General features: G+C 48.2%; 1 long non-coding RNA gene across 1 annotated transcript; it reads right to left on the bottom strand.

The window, feature by feature from the left end:
- Nucleotides 1-240: 240 nt before the first annotated feature.
- Nucleotides 241-8,116, bottom strand: LOC102386954. The gene is made up of 2 exons (XR_324956.2): nucleotides 8,068-8,116; nucleotides 241-2,455 (listed from the first exon to the last, which is right to left on the bottom strand). It is a non-coding gene; the product is annotated as an uncharacterized LOC102386954 (long non-coding RNA).
- Between the last annotated feature and the right edge of the window lie 8,096 nt (nucleotides 8,117-16,212).

The following is a 16,212-nucleotide window of genomic DNA, read 5'->3' as shown; positions in this document are numbered from 1 at the left end:
AGTAAGGGTTCATATTTGCCGACTTCTTCTCTGATTTGATTTTTCACAGATTCATTTGTTCTGTGTGCAATGTAAGGTATGTGTAGAAGTCTTCTGAAGCACTGCCTTTCAATGGTCTCAATTCACTTTTCCAGTGCACTAGTGAGTGTCCAGGTCTTGCAGCCATAGAGAGTTGTTGAAATGCCAACAGCATATAGTTATAGTAGGTAGAATTTCATTTTCATTGTGATGTTGCTGCTAGTCCAGATTTTCTTCAGCTTTGCTATTTGTCCAACAGAAATTGCTATTCTTGTTTTTACTTATTTTTCTGATGTAGCATCTTCTGTGATGGCTGCTCCAAGGTATTTGAAGTGTGTTACTTTTTCTAGATTCTCATTACCAATGTTTACTGATGCATCATCATTGCTACTGGCTGATGCTATCATTACTTTGCTCTTCTCCGCACTAATTTCCATTCTATATCTCTCTGTAGCCTTATACAGCTTTTCTGTTATTTCCTTAAGCTCTTCTGCAGTTCCAGCTATTAGATCAATGTCATTAGCAAAACAAAGGTTGTTAATTTCTTGTCCTCCAACTGACACTGTACCAGTGAAGTTCTCTAAGGCATCTGACACGATTTGTTCCAGGTATAAATTAGATAAGTAGGGTGAGAGAAGACAGCCTTGGCATACTCCTACTGATACTGTAAACCAATGTCAAGCAGGACTCCACTACTTGTATTGTTTTAGAGTTCTTTTATAAGACTTATCAATGTGGGCCTGATGTTATGCGTCTTCATTGTCAGCAAAAGTGCTTTTCACCACACCCTGTCAAAGGCTTTTTTTAAAGTCTATGGAAATATGATGGAGTTCTTTTCGGTGGTCATGGTATTTTGGTTGATTCTGAGGTTGAAGATCTGTTCTGTGGTACTTCTTCCAGACCTGAATCCAGCTTGTTCTTCTGCTAACCCAGTCTCTATTTGTGGCTTGAGCCTGTTTAGTATTATTCTAAGAAGCAACTTAGTTGGATCACTGATGCGGCTAATGGTGCGGTAGTTGGTACTTTGGTGTAGATTCCCCATCTTTCGGATTGATTTTGTCCACTGTTGGCCAAGTTTTCCTTTTCCATATCATATTGCAGATTTTGTATAGTATGTCAATTGTCTTGTTTCCTGTTTTTAACAGTTCTGCAGGTCTACTGTCCAGGCCAGTTGTTTTTCCATTTTTCATGCTTCTGATAGCTTCTTCTCTCATGAAGCTTTTATCTTCTTCTTCTACAGTTCTAGGTCCTCCCTTCTTTAGTTGAGTTATTACTTCTGGATCTGTTTTGATATTGTGATTATACAGCTCTTTTGCATAAAGGAAAAATACATATAATACAAATCCTTACAAAGAGGCAATGCCAGCTAGATCCAAGATATAAGTTAAGACTTTGGGTTTTATTCCCAGCTCTGATACTAATTTGCTGTGTAAAATTAGACAAGCCACTTAATCTCTCAGTGTCTTTCTCCATCTTTAAAATGAGGATGACAATATTTTCCTTCTTCACTAATTAAGCATTGTCACATGGCCCCGCCAGACAGTCTTTGCTTGAGATGACTACAGTCTTGTCTGGTCCCTGACAGTGCTTCTGTGAAGAGGCTGACGGTGTCTCTTCATGGGAGCCCGACAGCCCCAGCTGCAAGTTACCTGAGAAGACCCCCACACTGTGGAAGAAACTCCCAGCATGTTCAAAGCTGGCTTTATTAACTTGCCAGGTGTGCTGGATTGGATCTCTGGGAGCTTTTTCTGGCCAGGCATCCCAGGCAAACAGGGAGGAGAGTGAAGGAAGGCAAGCTTGGCAGAGCCACTGAACACCCAGCTCGAAGAAACCCAGGAATGGGGTGGCCGACCAGTTGGTTTAGGAGTTCAGAAGAGCTCATGAATCATAGCAGGGTTAATTGCTGCCACAATCAATCAGTTATCACAGCAGGGTTTCAATCAGCTGATTACACTGCAAAAAAGCTGTGCAGCAGGAGCTGCAAGTGCCAGCAGGCTGGGGGCAAGGCAGAAGCTAAACTTGCCGGACAGTTTTCATTCCTTCTTTCTTCTTCTTTGTTGTCTTTTTAAAGCTGAATTCCACTGGGGATGCCTGCAGCCAGGGTCAAACATCATCTGTCCTGGAACTTAGAGAAACATCAAAGTCATGGCAGGAGAGATCTAGGAGGAACTCCAATCTGACCAGGTGTCTAGCATTTTTCTTTGGTAGGGACAGGTAGGCGAATGTCATTGGGGTACAGAAGGCCATGTCCTTATGCAGTGATCCCCTGAAAAACTGGTGCATTGGCTGGGAACTTCGATGACAGCCAGGAAGAATCCGAGAGTATGAATGTCTCAGTTGCAGCAGCGGCAGGGCCAGTCCTGATTCAACAGACCTTGCACCTGATGGGACAAGTTCTGCAGCAACAGTCAGCCTGACAGTTGGCTCTGAAAGAGAGCTGGGTACAACAGCAAGTTTGGCATCAAAGGAACATCATGGAATTGAAAGTACCCAAAATGACCATTCATGATGACCCCAAAAATTTTCTTGGAGAGTTCTGAGAGACCAGCATTGGCTGCTGGGCTGGAGAAGCCTGCTGGGCTGGACAGTTGGGGGTTTTGCTGATAGAAAAAGCCCAAGTGGGATATGGGGCTATGACCCAAGATGAAGCTCTGGACCATGATAAAATGAAGAGGATGATTTTATATTGGTTGGATATTAACCCAGAGACTTATAGACAGGCTTTTTAAGCCAAGAAAAAGCAGGAAGAAAGGGCTCTGTTGCAGCAGTTAGGTGATCTTGTAACTAAGTGGCTGAAGCCCGCAGATAGTTTGAAGGCGGAAATTTGCAATAAAATTCTGTTAGACCAATTCCTGGTTGACCTGGATGAGGAGATTTTTGGGTCCATTATCATTGACCCATGACATCTGCTGAGCCTCTGCAATTGGCGGAGAACTTCAATAGCACCCTGGGAGAAGGGCCTCCAAAGCGGAATATGAAGGCAGGTTCATACTCTAGGCCTCGTGGGGCCATGAGGCCAGGAAGTAAACAGACCTGAGACTTTAAATGATCAGGCAACACTCCAGTGGTTTGCTTCCGATGTGGGAGGATTGGACATATGTCCCGAGACTGTACCAGTATGGCGTGGTCAGTGCTCAAGTTATGACATTCCCCATTTGAGGGAATAGGAACCACCAGAGGATCTAGAAAGCCTAAAGGGGTAGAGTCTATGGACTGTAGCATAGGACAAAAGGAGGAGGACGGCATTTACCCAAACCTACCATTGAGGCATGGATAAGAGATAGAAGATTTGAGGCAGTTATCGATACTGTCTATGCGCACACATTTATCCAATCTGCATCAGCACCGACCGGATATGTTTGGAAAACAAATCCTGTAAAGATGACGTGTATGCATGGGCAAGGAAAATACTACCCATGGAGGATATACAAGGTGACCATGCTGCTGAAGGCTGCGAGGGAAATGCTGGTAGGTTTAGCCCACAACCTCCTGTACCCCATGATATTAAGGTGCAATTGGAGGGAAATTTATGAGGTGCTGCACATCGCAAAAGATAGAGGGCTGTCAGGTCTGATGGGAGATGAAGAGGAGATACAGATGGTAGAGAGCTTTGATGTGGAAGGCCTGTCCAACAATGAGCCATTCAGGGACGCACAGGCTGAATAACCTGAGTTCCGAGCTATAGTCGAGTCTGAGCTAGCCAAGAAAGATGAGGTCGTGATTGACCCAGAACACTATGCAAGCCTACCCAGGTTTGAGGTTAGAAGGTGTTTATTATACCAGATAAAAATGGGGTCCTGGGAGGGACAGGAGGTTCCTTAGCTGTTGATCTCACAAATCTTCAGGGTTCCTGTCGTGGGGCACCTCGCTGCCCCGCTCCTAGAGAGGGGAAAACTGCTGGGGAAAAGCCCTAGCAGGGATAATGAGCTCAGCTGTGAGTTGCCAGGGCAACTCCAGATAGATTGACTCACAACTAATGAGAGTCAGCTGCCTGTAGGAGGCAGGGCCTGGCCCGTATAAAGCCCAGGGCTGAAGCCAGGCTGGCAGTTCCCTGCTAGCTGTCAGAGGGGCAGGAGCTCACAGAGCTAGGATGCAAGTACCGCTCGAGCAGACTGAAGGATGGTGGCTCCGGGACGCAGGAGCTATGTTGTTACAGCCAGGCGGCCTTAAGTTGAGTTATAGCCAGGAAGCTTGTGTTTTGTTTTGTTAGTGCTTGTATTAGACCAGTGGCTAGGGTGAGGCTATAAGGGGTTGGAGGAGGCCTCATAGGGACGGCGGAGGCTGCCAGGGGCCCCCCGGGGGAGGGGGGGCCCCCAGCGCCTGAGGAGGGCACAGCGTACTCATTGGGGAGTCACAATGAAGGGTGAGGACCCCAGCGCCAGAGCAGGCGCAGCATACTCAGGGGGAACCCCCAGTGGTATGGGGGCCCCAGCACCTGAGGTGGGCGCAGCGTACTCATAGGAGACCCACAATAGCGTGGGGATCCAGGCGCCAGTAAGGGCACAGTTTACGGGGGTGCGCAGAACCCAGCCCCAGAGAGGGGCGTTTGAAGAGCCCAGTGTGGGCGTAGCAAGCCCCAAAGAGGGGGCAACATTGAGAAGCCCCAGAGAGGGGGCGGCATTATTAAGGAGCCCAGCGTGGGCACAGCGAGCCCCAAAGAGGGAGTGGCATTATTAAGGAGCCCAGTGTGGGCACAGCGAGCCCCAGAGAGGGGGTGGGATTATTAAGGAGCCCAGCGGGGGCACAGCAAGCCCTAGAGAGGGGGCGATAGTATCAGAAAGCCCGGCACGGGCATGGAAGGTCCCAGAGAGGGGGACCATTGACGGGCGCCAAGACGGGCGTAGAGAGCCTGGTTGTAGGCTAGTACGGCAATAGCCCTCAGATAGGGGCAGGGTGCTGCGGTGGACCCCGACGAAAGGGGTTAGCAGTACAACACCCCAGGGGAAAGGCAAGGTGCTGCGGTGGTCCCCGGCAAAAGGGGATAGCAGCGCGGTGAGCCTGGACCAGAGAGGGTAGCCGTGCGGTGGGCCTAAAGGACCGGAGACTCGGTAGAAAGCCCCGTAGTGGGCTAGGTTATTTTAGAGAAGGCCCAGAGTGGGCTCGACGAGAGTCCCAGTGAGGGGCCGTATATTAGAGAAGGCCCAGGAGTGGGCTAGACTACAGAGGAGGCCCGGGGGAGCGGGCGTGTATTTTGACAGACTAATGTCCAGTACATCTGCGAGGCTTGGGGCGTGGTATTAGGGGTTGGTAGGAGCCACGCGTAGCCCATAAGGCTAGGGTGCCTGAGTAGCACCCATCGTACGGGGAGACCACAAGAATCTGGGAAAACTGCAGGGACAGAGGTCCCGATACACCGTGCCCAAGGCGGTATAAGGCAGCCTCCCAACATATACTGAACATCAAAGACGTGGCGGGCAAGAATAGAGGGTGCCCTTGGGCCGGCCTTGACACGGTGAGAGGGACCTTAAGGAGATCATGCCCACCTGGAGGACCCCGCTGTGACAGTTCCCTTGTTGAACTTAGCTCATGAGAATCCCTTGTGGGGGCGTATGGGCTGTAGTAAGATGGAGGCTTGACTGATGAAGTGGTGTTTCTGGTCTAGAATGTACAAGCAGGTAGAGAGGGTCTGCCAGGCCTGCTCTGCCTGCCAGAAGGTAAGCTGGAAAAAATCAGCACAGGTTCCGTTACAACCTGTGCCCATAGTAGATACTCTTTTTTCCCGTCTTGCTCTGGACGTGGTGGGCCCACTCCCCAGGAGAGCATCAGGGTGCCAATTTTTGCTGGTAATTAAAGACTACATGACTCAGTTCCCAGAGGCAGTGCCCATGCGGTTGGTCACGGGCTCCTGAGTAGCAGAAGAACTCCTTAAGTGGGTTACTCAGGTGGGGAAGCCCAAAGAGATTATTACCAACCAGGGGCCTAACTTTATGTCAGGCGTCCTACGGAATATGTGTAAGGTACTTAAGATCACGCAGCTACGCACGACTGTGTACTACTCACAAACCAGAGGCCTAGTAGAGCGGTTTAATGGGACACTGAAAAATATGTTGTGCCATTGTGTTCAGGCGGAACCTCGTAAATGGGACCTGATGGTTCCCCCCTTGCTGTTTGCAGTTCGGGAGGCCCCCCAGTCATCCTTGGGTTTTGCCCCACTTGACCTGATATATGGGCATCACCCAAGGGGCCTGTTGGATTTGGTATGAGACAGTTGGGAAGAACCCCACCCCCCACCTAGAGGCACAAACAATGCAGAGTACGTGAAAGAGTTAAGACACTATTTGTGAGCTGTTGTCATTTAAAGTGGTGGATCAGTATGAGGCTGTAGGGGAGAAGGAGACTGCATTGGGGCATACTACTGTGTCATGTAGAGGCCCCAGCACCAGTGAGGGTGCACCTTAACACACACACACACACACACACGTCATGAGTTCTGCTTGTCAGCAGCTTGAGGTACAGTTTCCCAGAAACCCCTACACCTATCTCCTTGAAACCTGGCAGGCTTCATGCCCTTAGAAGGGGCTACCATGTCTGCTGTTTTCACCCCAGCCCCAACCTGTGCCTTCACACTTTTACAGGTGACACAAAGTTTGCTTTCAAGACTTTGAGGTGCAGTTTCCCAGAAACTCCTACACCTATCTCCTTGAAACTTGGCAGGCTTCATGCCCTCAGAAGGGGCTACCATCCCTCCTGTTTGTCCTTTTTTGGCAGATTTGGATGAAAAGTTATAGGCAGTTTCGTGCTTCCCCATTATAGCCTATGGGTGAAACATCGAAACAGTGAAACAGTTTCAATTAAATGAAACAGAACAGTGCTTTCAAAGCGAAACAAAACTCAAAACAAAACACTGTCCCACCAAAACAGCAAAACAGACGTTGAAACAAAATGGTGCTATTTCACAGAGCCCTAGTAGCCAGTTTCTGTCCCCGGTCGAACCCACACAATCCAGAGCACCTGCAAAGACTGCTCTGCCCCCAAATCTCCTCCACTAGCCTCCTTCTGCCCATTCTATCCCTTAGGACCTGACACCCTGATTGTTCACACTCTCTCTCCATTAGCAGAGAAAGGTAGTTTTACTTATTACCTAAGAGCCACAAACTTGGCAACTCAGGACTCCACATTGTCTCTGGCATTGGCACCATCACACAGGGAGTTTTGGCTACGTTGACTCTATTCTTTTCCCATTTGCAACTTCAGTTGGAAGACACTACATATTTCTTAAAGAAACTGGGCTCCATTGACAAGCTTCCAGAACACACCACCTTAGGTACCTGTAACTGGGGGCCTGCTCGGGGCCGATCTCCATGGCCCGCCCACCTGTTCCTGAGCTAACCACCCACGTTCTTGCCCACCACGCCTTGTTGTTAATTAGTTAAATAGAGATGTTAATATGCAGGAGGCTGCCTTTCTGCCCCGATGCCAGGGTGTGCCATTTACGGCTCCATTCCTCTCCTATACCACAGCACAAGCCTCACAGATGGCATCATGATGTTCTCACTATCACCAGCCCCCACACTGGGCCCCAAAATCCTCCTATTGAACCCCACCTGGATTCCTCCCCTCAGGCAGACTCTTCCACCATCATACCGGGCAACATAGCTCCCTGAACTGATCCCCCTTCGGGTGTGATCCCCCCACTGGGACCTTCAGCTCACTAGCTCTGGCCCACCTCCAGGCCAGTCGGAACCCCAGGCCCTCGGCTCTTGGGCATTCCTCATGGTGGGTCCCTGGCCTTTTGACCCTTCCGGTCCTGGCCCCAGCATGGGCCAGTCAGGGGAAATTCAGACAGGCATTGAGTTTATGGCCCATTCCTCTCTCCGAGGGTCCACCCTCTGGGTCCTCCAAACAAAGGGGTAACCCACCCGGTCATGGGGCTACGGGTTAAGGCACCCCGATCCGCCTTTCACTGGGGTGGTAACTGGCCTGGTATTTCCTGGGGGTTCCTGCATGACTGAGAGCCCCCCCAGGCCACCCACTCCTGGCAGGGTTCAGTTTTAGGTCATACCCAGGATCAGGAGCCTCCTTACCATCCCCTACAGCTCCTGCCCTTACCTCCAGATGATACTAACAGCCCTCCAGCCAGGTGATGTTGTTGTCTGGCCCCCAGCAGCAGAACTGCCTTGTTTATATGGGCAGCCTTGAATCTAAAATGGCTGCCCTTATTAGGCACTTGGCAGCTGCCAGCTCCAGGCCCTTGCACTGGGCAGCTGCCAGCTCCAGGCCCTTAAAGTGGCAGGCACACAAAGTGCCCTGCCACAGTACCATGGATGTCTCATCCTTCATAAGGACTGATTACAGGTTATAAAAAACATTATCTCTAATGAGGACACTGCTTCTTTTTCTATTGCGGTCTTCTACTGTGTTCTTGTAGAAGGTTGCAAGCCTTGGGAGTTGCAGAGCAGTGGCTGGCAGGCAGGCAAAACTGATTGTAAGCTAGCCTAGAGGGATTGGGTAGATGATAAGGATAATTGACTGACAAAAGGAAGTTAAAAAGTTGCCAAGAAGGGAAGCTAGAGGAGGAAGAAGGAGAGAGGAGCTAAGTTGACTGAAGGATGAGTACCACTGATGAGTGATCATCAGATCACCTCTCTCCCAGTGTCTGGGAAAAGACCCAGAGGTTTGGTTTATATTTGCTGTGTACCTGTACTCAGTTGGTTACTGTGGAGAGAAGATGTATTTATTTATTTGAATGTGAAGAATTGTTTTGTTTCCTCTACAGAGGAGTTCTCCAGATGTGTAATAAAGAGCCTGACTTTTCTTAAGAAAAGGGCTCTTGAGTCTGCCACAGGGAGTGCACCCTGCTATCGTTCTCACATATAACTATTTCAGGTCGTTATACCTAAAAATAAATAGCACTGTCATGGGCACATGTATGGCCTGCCAATATGCTAATGTATTTATGAGAGACCTGAAGTCCATTTCCTTTGCAACTGCTCTCTCATTCCCCTGATATACCTAAGGTACATCAATGACTTTTTCATTGTACAGACACATAGGAAGGAATCTTTAGATAAGTTCAACCAGACCTTTAATAGTTTCCATCCCTCTATCAAACTACCTCTGGAATACTCTACTCAGCAAATTCATTTTCCATGGTGGAGGCTTGTAATAGCCACATCACCACCACATTGTATCAGAAAACCACCAACCACCACAGCTGCCTTCACACCACCACCTTTTATCCAAAGTATACCACTAGATACACTGTCTACAGCCACACTCTGTGTGACAACCACATCTGTTCTGATATCACTGACCAGGATGCACATCTTAAGGAACTGGAGAGGGGATTCCTACAATTGTAATGCAATCCCAGAACCATAGCCATTCAAATCAACAAAGCCAGACTCAGAACCTGCTCCAATCTCAACCTCAGGACAAGGACAACAAAGTCAATCTGGTTGTTACCTACAGCCTCCATCTTGAACACCTTGGATAAATACAGTGGTGTAACGAGCAGAGCTGCAAACCTGGGAAACTCTTTGGGAGACTGGGGCAGAGTGCATGGTTCTGAGCTGGGAGGGGCAGTAACACAGGAACTCCTAAACAGGCTTTGGCTGAGCTGCTGATGTCATTGCCATGTGCTCTGCCCACCCCAGCTGTTGCTGCAGCAGCTGGGGACTGCTTTGGAGCTCTCAGCATGGCAAAGCTGCTACAGCATGGACTCTGTAGGGGCAGGAGGCAATTCTAGTAACCCTCCTTATTAGGAACTGGGTTGGGTGCCCCTCTTGTCCACCCTAATTATTCTACTAGACACATCATTAATGACCTCCTGGAAAATAATGGCCATCTCAAGGTAGCAATGGGAAATAAATCTGTCCTAGGGAGGAGTGGAGGGGTTTTCAAGTGCTGGGAGAGCTGAATAGCTTGTCTCCCCCTTGACCGTGGAGTGCAGTCTCTAACAGGGAAGTTAACTTGACAGTGCAGCTTTCAAGGCAGGGGTTGAAAAGTCATGGAAATCTTGGGAAGCACAGAGCATAGCTCACCAGAAACCACAAACAGGGGGCCACACAGTCCCTTAGCACCTTCAGGAGCAGGTCCAGAGGGAGTGAAGGGATGCAATTGCCACTTTTGGACCACACCATGGGAGCAGTCCCCAAATCAGATAAGAATCTTTTCTCTCCCTTCCCTTCTGTCTTCAGCAGCAAGTCCGCTCCCCTCCTGTTCTCCACTTCCCCATTGGCTGCTGCCACTGTCCTCAACTGATGTGGGGAGGCAAGGAAGATCCAGAGCCACTTCTGCCCCACTCCAGCTGGGCTCAGCCAGGGACAGCAGCAGTAATGGTGGGTGGGTTCCCCCTCCCTGCACTTGAACCTGGGCTAGTTGGGAACACCTAGGAAGAGGGGGTAGAAAGGTGGACCCTGCCTACTGCTGCCACCCTCCCTGGTAAAAGGCGGGGTAGGGTTAGCTCTGGAGATCCCACCCCCAGATCAGACAGTGACAGTGCAGACAGAAGCAGTGTCAGGTGGGGGAAGGAGAGGGGAGGGGATGTGTTGCTGAGCACAGAAGGGAATAGAGGCGGTGGCAAAAGTTGAGGGAAGGGCAAGGGGGCAGGATCTTTACTTGATTTGGGGGTGTAAAAAAGTCCCCACTTTGTCTGCCCTGAGGAGGGAGTATAGAGGGTGGTGGGGTTGGACAACAGAGTCCTGCATGCATTTCAGAGCAGCCCCTTTCCCTGCATATGTTGGGAGTTAGAAGCAGTGCAGTTTGGGATGCCTGAAGGACTGACCAGGCACTGGGTACAGAATGCTCTGTATCCCTATGTAAAATTGATCTGGTTCAAGGAGTATTAGCTCAAAATAGTACTGAATTTTCCTGGAGCGTTTCTGAAGCACTCCACGAAGATTAACCCAGTCTTAAGTGTCCTGTACATCTGGACTTGGGTTTTAAAGGGTATTTAGAACATTCTAAGCATCACATCTGTCCACATGCTAAAGGTCCATCTCATCTTGTCCCACACAGGGCAGATTTCTTGCTTCCCATTCCTTCCCCATGTCCCACCTTAACAGATAAACTAAGAGATTCATGGGGAAAGGTAATATATAAGTGCCAGATTTTGTTAATATACAAGAACTATGGAGCAATGAGAGAAGGATTGCTGCAGCACCACCAGCAGCAATAATGACTGACTACTGTTTATAAAGGAAAACTTTGGTTCTTGAATTCACTGACTCTTTTGAAAGCCATTCTCTTGGCATTGGAAACTTGCAGATAGTTTTGTTAATAGACATCATAAACTATAGTGATAGATTGTGATCTAAAATCCTAAAGAAGAACCTAGATAGCAGCAAAGACTTCTCTAGGGATTTAATCTGCATTCAATTTTCCTGTAGGTATTTTAGTTTATATCACCACTTCATCTTTTTTCCTGCAGCAGGCCTTGAAACTATTCTTCATTCAGCCTCCAAGGCCACTGTGGACTTGTATGGGATGGGGGCAGGGGGCCTTTGGGAATTGGGAAAAGCACAGATGTTTTGGGGAATTGATGTGTATGAAGATGTGGGATGAAGCTGAAAAGTGAGTGAAGCCACATGTCCCTCCCTTTTTACAATTTTTTTCCCTCTGATACATTCATTTTTTAACTCGTGTAGAAACACCACCAGCCTTCTCTACACTAATGAGAAATAGAAACATCTACTATGTTTAATAATTTTAATAGGTTAATTTTTGTTTCAAAATTAATTTTAACCAACATTTTTAAGCATTTCTGTTGTACATGTTGACTAGCTAAAAGTCAGTCATTTTGTTGATTTAAAAAAAATCTCAGAAGTCAGTAAAAATATTTGTGGTGTTAATATTTTTAAAACTAGCTCTAGACTTGAGTTTTCCTAGCCCTTTAAGAGGCCAGATTACACCACATTAGGATGCAAAGTGCATGCCAAGAAGCTCCACAAAACAGAGGGTCTATTTCATGACATAGCTAGCCCAGATAACTGCATGCTTGTACTTTGGTTGCCTTGTCTTCAGTCAGCTGAATCATTTAGCATGTTTGTAGGGAGCTAATCCTGCAAACAGTTATGCATATGGTTAAATGTATGCAATGGGAACATGTACTCTTTATAAACCAATGGGACTATTCATGTCTAAGTGTTTGCAAAAATGAATGCAATGCATGAAAAAAAAATCACCCTGCAGAGCTATAAAGGTTGTTTCAGAGCCAGGGCAGTTGGGAAATGAAAGAAAACTTTTGACAAATATGAAATAAGTTTAATACAGGTTTTACCATAAATAATTGTATCATTCAAGCACTGTTTTAAAATAGCTGAACCCATTTCCTCTCTACCATCAGAAATTTGGATAAGGAATGGTACCGTTACTGTTACTGTGTAAGCTATTTTTTTTTAATGCAGCTCTCATCATTAAGTCTTCCCGTGTAAACATCCCTTCCTGTTTGCTGTTGTGATAAAGAAAAGTGACCAAACGCCAAACACGAGAGCAAGTTGTGCTCGTGGCATGGGGGAAGTGGTGGGTGCGGCCTGATAGCCACGTGATCGGTGTTCTCGGCCCGCACGAAAAGCCTCTGACGTAAAGTCAGAGACATAATCTGATTGGCCGAGCGACCGCGTGTTCAGGGCGTGATCAGTGCATGCAGCAAAGTTCCTGGCTCATGCAGCCCGTTCAGCGTGCAAAAGAAAAGAAAAAAAAATATCTCCGGATGTACTCGGCTCAATCCTATTGGCTACCCGAGCAGTATAACTGGAAAAAAAGGAGGGGGAGGAGGGGGGACTCGCGCGATATTGGAGAGGCCTGATCACCCTCACCGGAGGTCCTGTGTCCACGAAATCCCTTCCCCCTGGACACCCCCCCATCGTGACCGAATATATCGTTCAGACGTGTAAAGAGCTCTCGAGTTACTGGCAAGCTTAATCTTGAAACTGCTGTAAGTAAAGCAGTTTGTTACACCGCTTCTTTAATTGTTTTCCGTCAACGGGAAGAAAGATAAGGGAAGGGGAAGCAAGGTCCCGCAGCCCTTTCGTCCCCAGCCTGTTCGCGCAGCACCTCTCGGGGTCCAACCACCCACCGTCAGGTTGGTCAGCTGTGAATAGGGAAGCTCCCATGTTGCAACATACATTACTTTGAAAACCACCCATACATGTTATCTCAGCAAGATCTGGAGACACCGAAGGCAGTGACTTTATTATAATTATTACCAAATAATAGCAAGTAAGTGGCACCTTTGCAGTGTTTTTATGAGACGGTGCTGTAACTCCAGCAGAGGTTTAGTTATGAATCGCAATCACAAATAAACACTATAGGTCTATACAGTCCAAGACAGCCACGTAACAAGATATCTGAGCTAGTTCCACACACATGCTAACTTCAGCACTAGTAGCAGCATAGCTGTGATACTAGTGTTGTATTGAGTCTGTTAATACCGTGAAGCCTTGCATCTCATTGTGTTGTGTAGACATAGCCCAAGTCCTTGAGAGTCTGTTAAGATGCACCTCTATCTTTAAGTTTTCCTATTGTCTAGCTAAGGATGCTTCCTGTCACAAACCTTGTTAAGTTTTGGAGGTTCATGGCATGTCATAATTGTTTTTTTGTGTTTTATTGTACTGATATGACACGTGGTCTCATTGGAAAGCCCATGTTACACTGTATCCATTTATGCTACTGTTATCAAGGTGTGAATTATGTTATGCTAGCTATGTCTATCTTTATAGTTTTGAGGATGGTATAGCCAGGGAACTCAGGGAGTGGGCAGAACTGCTAATTATCCTTTGACATTTTTTTGTAGCATAAGTGACACATGGGGAGGACATGGGGGGGCACATGCTCCCCAGATTTCTATGCCGATGGGGGTGTGTGTGCAGGACTGCAGCCTGGCCGGAGCCAGCACCTGGAAAAAGCGGGAGTGGCGGGGGGAGTGTGGAGTTGTGCCCCCCCCCCCCCCCCCCGCCGTTAGCACTTACATGTCATCTAGGTGTTGTAGGACCAGGACAGTTGCTACTCATAATAGCAGAGAAGGAGCCACTGCTAGGATGAGCACCTCTGGACACTGTCTGCCCACAGAGGGGAAATCTGCACCACAATAAGAAATGATCTAAGAGTGATGGCCCATCAGTCCAGAAGAATGCCAAGGAGACCAGAGCTTTTTGGAGGATGCTGGTGACTCGTGAGCATTAAAATAATATTGATGAGAGGGGCTGGCTTGGAGGTCTAGGGTCTACTTAAGTTAGAATCTTTGTCTTTGAATCTCAGCCTTTGGAGGATCAATGGCCCCAGTTGCCAGGACCGGGAGATGTCAGCCATCCCGCTGAATCCAAGAACTCTGGTGAGGACATTCACTGAAGGCTGCAGGTAGCCAGATGAGAGGGTAACGATCTGTACTTGTTTTACTTTTCTATGGTCTATTCTGTTTGCATAATGCTGTGGTTCTCAGCCCCTTTGGGCTCAAGGCAGGGATCCCTCACTGGAGTCAAGGCACTGTTCATTTGACTCGAGGCATCCCTCCACAACTTCTGTGAATTGAGTGGCGCCCAGTTTCAAAAACTAATTTATTACAGTGCTTATCTCTTTACACAGAGCCTGGGCAGTAAGGGTGGAGGATGGTCCACGGAAGGACAAGCCAGACCCTGTCTTGTGTGCATAGATTATTTGCTTAGCCCCTCATACCTCACTTGTCTCTTCCCACCTTACAGCTAGGGCTGAGCGAAGCTTTGGTCACTGATTCGATTCAGAGGAGATTCGGCCCGATTCGGTGGCCGAATCTCCGAATCCGAAGTGAATCAGGAGACCTATTAAAAGGTCTGAATCGAATCCAAAGCCTCCAAATCAATTCAGAAAAGATTTGGAGAGATTCGGATTGGTTAGGGAGAGGCAGGCACAGCAGGCAGCTGAAGGCTCTCCTTTGTCTCCTCCGGCTGTGCCTGCCTCTACCCAGGCGGGTCCTCCGGCTATGCCAGACAGTACGCAGCACCCTGCCGAGCTGCACCGGCACCATGGAGCAGCTGCCACACAGGTGCCAGGCGGGGGGTGGTGGGGAGCAATCCCTGCTGCCTCCCACTGCCCCGTGCTGTGCGGGGGGGCTCTGTCACGAGCCCTAAGAGGCCCTGATCACTGCTACTACAGCCAGTGAGTGCATTTTTTTAAGTGCTGGGAGGGTGGGGCCGGGTGGGGGATGGGGCCAGGAAGGCAGCCATGGGGGCTTCTCCTGTGGGTCCCCCTGCCTGGGGAGAGGCAGGCATAGCTGGAGGAGCTGCGGGAGAGCCTGCAGCTGCCTGGCTGTGCCTGTCTCTCCCTGGCCGATCCGAATCAGTGCCGAATCTCCGATACTGATTTGGACTAATCGAATGGGGACATTGATTTGAATCACCGAATCAAATCACTGTCCTCCGAGTTGGCCAAATCTGAATCAAATACTTCTCTATTCAAACAGGCCCATTCGCAACACCCTTCAAAGCCAGCACCCTGGTTAAGAATCACTGGCATAACTCTTTTCTCTTATATAATGAATCCTTTTGCTGTTTGTTTCCTTACTGATGGCTGGCAAGTGATTTCTGGGCAAGTGATATTCTAGGCTGACTCTCTCTAGATAGAGGCGGACCTATCATTTCTTCTCAACTCAAAATGGGGTGGCTCCCTGAGACTGGGAGACAATCCCTCACTGCAGCTGCAGAGCCTGATATAAAGGCAGTGCAACTGAGGCTTCCTGGGATAGGGAGCTATCCTGGGGCAACCTTGGTCTGTTCCTTGGTGAGTGGTGGCACAGAGGGGGAAAAACTTGGGGATCTGGAGGTTCCCTAAGAGCTCTACTAAGAGTGCTGCCTTTTGTGGACTTTATTCTTAGATACCTAATTCTCTGCAGGTATTCTATATAGGTGCTTAACTCATAGCTGCTGATGCCACTGGCTGACTACACACTAAAAATTAGGTGATGCAAAAACCTTGAAGTTGCAGTATTCAAGTCCATTTCTAGATTTATTTCCCAGTCTCTTCTAGCTGACTGCTCTGAACAAGCTGCTTTATTTATTTGTTGGTTTATTGCTGGGGGGTGGGGGGAAGAGTAGGTGAGGAGAAAGGAAGGAGCACTTGAAATGATCATACTAACAGGGAAAATACCAATCAGCTGTACTTACAGATTTCAGTTGTCATTATTTATTCAATTCTATTAATATCTGTTAGTAATGCTACATATATGTAGATGCTTCTCTTCTGATGTAGGCTTTTGAACAAGAATCTTTCCCTCTTCCCATA

The sequence above is a fragment of the Alligator sinensis genome, unplaced genomic scaffold (assembly GCF_000455745.1).
Source record: "Alligator sinensis unplaced genomic scaffold, ASM45574v1 scaffold1197_1, whole genome shotgun sequence".
Taxonomy (NCBI): domain Eukaryota; kingdom Metazoa; phylum Chordata; order Crocodylia; family Alligatoridae; genus Alligator; species Alligator sinensis.
The sequence above is the reverse complement of the archived record's forward strand: the minus strand, read 5'-3'. Positions and strand labels throughout refer to the sequence as shown.